Source organism: Melanotaenia boesemani, chromosome 16 (genome assembly GCF_017639745.1).
Source record: "Melanotaenia boesemani isolate fMelBoe1 chromosome 16, fMelBoe1.pri, whole genome shotgun sequence".
Lineage (NCBI taxonomy): Eukaryota > Metazoa > Chordata > Actinopteri > Atheriniformes > Melanotaeniidae > Melanotaenia > Melanotaenia boesemani.
The window spans coordinates 19,770,298-19,776,058 of NC_055697.1; positions in this window are offsets into that span (position 1 = coordinate 19,770,298).

Consider the following 5,761-nt stretch of genomic DNA (forward strand, 5'->3'; position numbering starts at 1 on the left):
GGACCACAACAAGATCATGGTAAATCTGATCTACACCAGACTGGAGTGAAAAAAAACGGAGGTGTTTGCAAAGTTATGGTGACAGCATACCAATAAAATAACTGTTTCATGACCAAGTTAGTTTGCATTTATGAATGCAGGTGGAGTTAATGACTCTAGTGTTCCCATCAGGAGAAAGGCTCTTAAACTATGTGTAGCCTACTCTGGCTAAAAAAAAAAAGAGAAATTTAAAGTTAGTTTTTTATGTCTTCCATGCTAAACTAAATCATCTTATTGAAAGTAAGAACATAAGCTGCATTCTGATTTTGTTCATTATTTATTATTGCTGGTGTACTGAGTTGCAGGCTCAAGCCTTCAACATTTGGGAACAAAATGTGCTAATTAGAGGTTTGTGTAGCTACTTATGGACATTACACAGACATGAAACACTTGAAAAATAATTATATATATTTATTTAAAATTTTATCAAAATGCCAACACAACAATGTAATTTGTCAATTAGAGATACTGTTTCCACACTTTGTCTGGAAACAGTTATCTTCTGATCCGTCTGTTCTTTTAAGTTTTCTTTCTTCCTCAAACACACAGGCTCGCATGTTAGCTAAATGTTGCTTTATGATTCATCCTGGTGGAGTGAACATTTTTCTGTTATTATCAAATGACACTTTTTGGAAGTATTCACATTGTATGCTATAACTGATTAACTCAGTGAATAGCTTTAGTGGTTTTCAAGGTTTGCGCTGTTGATATACACATTCAAGGAAGCACAAGGATTTGTGGTGTGCGTGATGTGATGTGAGTCTGGGCCAAAATGCCAGAACTGAAATTTGTTTTCTCCCGTTCCACTCCTGTTCATATTTCATTCAAGATTTATTTCCTGTAATTTACATCCCATTCTATTCAATAAAATGTGACAAATTTCCTCGAAGTACAGGGAAATACACACATTTGACCTAGATTAAACCTGCTGGAATAATTAAACATACATACAATGCTATTATAATACAGATTAAAGGCAAAAAGATATTACCATTTTACACACACACACAGTCATGCTGCACGGTGGTGTGGTGGTTAGCACCGCAGCCTCACAGCAAGAAGGTCGCTGGTTTGAATCTCGGCTGGGGGGAGGGTCTAACCTTGAGGGCAGTGGCCTTTCTGTGTGGAGTGTGCATGTTCTCTCCGGGTACTCCGGCTTCCTCCCTTCCTAATGCTGGGATAGGCTCCAGCTTACCCGTGGTCCAGAGAATGACACACACAGTCATACAGCACTTCTACTGTCACAAACTAAATGCTTTGTTCTATCACACATATTCATACCCCCACAGACAAGTCGGAAGGCAACGTGGGGTTCAGTGTCTTGCTAGTTTTAATTATTAGGGAAACAAAAAAAGAAGAAAACAGGGAGAAACTTATCGCTCAAATGTAGTAGAAAGTAAAAGGGATTTTTTTTAGGGCATGTGGATGTGTTTTCTGTTATTGTTGGCCTTGTTACCAGGCTTGAGTCATATTGTGATTCACCTCCTCTCATTAGCTGATTCATCTGTTTTAAAGGGCTTATTTATACATTCTACAGTTGGTCAAGTTTGTCTTCCCACTTAAGTGTGATAGAACTCCTTTTATGTGTGTGCCTCTGTAGCTGTGAGCAGAAAAGTGTTAGAAAATAAAAAGTGATACTGCCTGGACTTGAACATCAGTATTTGGCAGTGTGCTATTACACACCTCAGGCAACTGGGGATTTTTTACATTTTATATGAATGAATCTTGCAGAGCTTTGTGTTGAATATAATTACTGTGTGAGTCAGGAGGCAATTTACTGTGCTTTTTAATTTTTCATTTGAAATTTCTCATAAAATACTTTGCTTGTTTTTCCTCAGCAATATACTGGAAGCAATTGGTATAGGCTTATAGAATCTAGAGTCTATGTGAGACACTGATCGTGCCAGATCTCTCATCAAATAGGCCTGCGCAATTTGGGACTTATAAAAATGTTCTTATGTTGAGTTTGTGCAGATTATTTATTCCTTTTAAGATGCTCACGCAGCTTAGCAATAAGATATTGTCCGTTTTACATCTGATGGGGTTAGCTTCTAAAATTTTGCAACAAGCCAACATTTTATAGTAACAGAAACCTGGATCGCAGCCATGCCACTTGGCTTTTTAATTGCTATTATTTTCGGTAAGCAGGTTGTTTTGATTTTTACTCAATACCCGCTGTCATCACACTAGAGGCCCCCTTTAATGTGCTGCCAGAGCAACTCATCTGTTAACACCTTCTTATCTTCTAGATTTACATGAGCAACATAAAGATCAGTAAAGTGGAGTTCAGCATAAGGACTGTCTGCAAAACTTAACATTACTAATAATAGCGTGCATCACCTGCTTTATGATGATAATTGTTTTTCTAATCTAATCACAAAAACCAGTTGACATGCAGTGAACTTCAGGCTCTTTTGACCACTTGGAGTCTTTTGTAAGAGATATTTTTCCACATCAGACATACAGGAAAAATACAGGTGTTATTAATGTACTCTCAAAGCTCAACTAAAGGATTTATTCTTGTTCTAACTCCTATGAGACAGCAAAATGTCTGCTGTGTAAAAGAGCTTTTAATCTGGGTCTTAAAATAAAGTGGTTTAAAAGTAATAGTTTGACATTTGGCCTAATAATGGTTGTGCCAACTGGATGACTTTGGTTTCTCCTAATTATTTTTAGAATAAAAATAAACCCTGACTGTGTCTTCTTTCATGATCAGGAAGTTGAGTAATCATGATGACCACATATTTTAAAATTGATACCCCTTTCACAAACAGTAGACCTAATAATGTTGTATGGTCTAATACATGTTTGGTAATAATGATTTAAAATAGTATATTTTGTTAAATAAAACAAACAAATAAACAACAAACCTAAAAAAATGTTCAATTCATAAATAGAAAATAAAACTAAAAGGATAATTGGTATTTTCAGGTATTTTCAGCTGCAGAGTGACCAATAAATAAACTAGCACCTTTTTTTCTATCAGTCTCACTGTTCTGGTTCAATGTTATGTTAAGTGAGAGCAAGATAGACTAAGAACAAGGTTAAAAATAAATTATAAGCTCATTCAAGGCCTGCCTGCACTTTCTCTGAGTCAAGTATCCACAGTGGTACTCCTGAAATGTATTTATTTTTTACCAGAGAGGTTTATTAGCTACACTTAGAAAAGAATATGGCATATGTGAAAAGATTAACCAAAGCTTCATCTCCATGAATACGCAGAACCCATTTCCATAAAAGTTGGGAATTTTTAAAAGACAACAAAAAGCTTAAATCTCTAATAATCACATGTTTAAAAAAGATCTGAGGATACTAACCGGTTTAGTTTTTCAAGAGGAATCTGCATCCATTCCTGTGTACACATTTACAGCTGTTCTTCCCTGCATGATGCTTCATACATTTTCAATAGAATGATCTGGATCATGGGTCAGCCAGTCAAACACACACACTCCCTTCATGAAGTCTTAGGGTTACTGAAACAGCAGGGCAAGTCTTTTAGGAAAAGATGTTGCCTTGATGTTTCAGTGTATGTTTCTCCAAAATTCCACCATATACTTCTACATAAAAGACACATTTACACATATTGCACTGATGGACCCCCCACGTCAGCACATATTCTGGGCATTTTTCACTATTAAAAGCCTGGAAGATCTTTCTAATTCTCTCACAAAACACTTATCCGTTGTCTTTCTGTGCATCTGAAACGAGATGGTGAAAACCAAGTAGCATTTTTGCATATAACTGATTTATTGCCTCCTACATTTCTGGATGTAGTTGCAGACTTTGCTTCATGAAGATAGTTTTGTAAGGCACCACCTAGACTATGTGACAACTGATCATGGTGAAATGACAGTTTCTTATGCAGTGCAATGTGAGAGCTTGAATATCATTGATCCAAGCTCAAAGTTCCTTGCAGTCTTGCACTGAAGATCCATCCACGCAGGGTCGCGGGAGGGAGCCTATCCCTGCAGCTATCAGGTGAGAGGCAGGGTACACCATGGACAATCTATCACAGAGTGAAGATGATAGCCTACGGAGACTTTAGAGACACCAATTAATTTAACATCCATGATTTTGGCCTGTAGTAGGAGAACCCATGCATGGTTGCCATGCAAACTACACAGAAACCAGCTGAGGTTCAAACAAGAAATCTTTTTGCTGTGAGGCAACAGTGCTAACCTTCACATGACTGTGCAGGCTGGTTTGAAGATTTTTTTAAGAAAAAATGAAGAAAACAAACAAAAGAAAGACAAAAAAAATATTTTTAAACAAATCCTGACACCTTCTGAAAAGGTTTTTATGAAAAGGTCACAGAAAATGCAAATAATGTGCTGACTGTGGCATTAGGAAGTCTTGTATTTTCTGTCAACGTTTCAGTGTTTCATTGCACCATCCCTCAGTTTTCTGTGTGTTGCTGGTATTAAACCTGTCACATGTTTATGTTTTCTAAATAGGTCTACAGTGGAGCTCTCGATGAAAACACTGCAAATGAATTAAATCAGCAAATTACAGATTTACATTTTTATTGCCTTTTAAGATCTTCCAACTTCCAAAATTAGTTTTCTAGCTACCTTAAGACATTTTATCTTTCAGTAATACTTGCGGAAACAGATGGTTTCTTTATAACACTCTACTGTCAAGAGTCACACCAAATCACAAATGTATCATGTCACATTATTTTGAGTGATGACCAAAAGCTTTTTTAAGCAACATTCTTCTTTTGAACTCAGTGTAAACTCTTTGGAAGCTGCAGCCCTTTTGTTCTGCAGAAATTATCTGGAGAAGCTCTTGTCCTTAACACAAACAGGAGTGTCTAAAAAAGGCAGCACAGGCCAGTCAGCTCCTGTTCTTGTTCTTTTCACCATCCTGGAATCTGATGCTTTCCGTTATGATCTGGCATTATTCAAACTCACACATGGATGTGAGTGAGGCAGCTCCCCCTCCAATGCTCCAAAAGTCCTTGGGGCCATTTTTTTCCATCATTTGAGCAGATTAGAGTCATACTGGCTGTGAGTCATGCAGGGTGGGTGGATCTCTACATAGGGTGTGGTAGGTGAGGGAAGCTGTGGACACTTGTGGCTGCCAGTGGAGAAAATAAAACATCTAATCGGTCTGAAAAGTACATAAATGTTGACGAATGGATTGGCAGCTTTTATGATGATCATAGAGTTAAAAACAGTTATTATGTCCTCTCATTTGGGAGTGCGCTTGTGGTGAGAGAGAGAGAGAGAGAGAAACATACTAAGTTTCAGAAGAATATAAGAAGCATCACATGAAAAGTATCCAAACTCCTAATTAGAAGAGCTAGAATAAGTAAAAGACACTGATCCTGCAACGTTTGCACATGCAGTGTGCTGTTAAATGCTGTCCAGTTATATAATCACACACTGGTAGAAACCATAACTGTTTTTTCTTTCAGGACCTTGGTGCACATATTGAAACATTATGTGCACCAGATGTGTTCCAGCTGCACCAAAATGGATTTATTGCACACAATAGCTCAACAGAACCTGAAATGGTTGCAATCCTATCCAAAAGAAAGAAAGTTAAAAAAAAAAAAAAAAAACGAGAGAGGGAAAGAATGAGAAAGACAGATCCCACCTACCAGATTATCCCTTTCCCACCTCCTCCCAAACTTTGTCAGTTTAAAGAAAAAAGAACTGAACTTGAGAACACCCCCAGCAGCAGCAGCGAGAAGTGGGAGTTCATCACTTTCTTATTC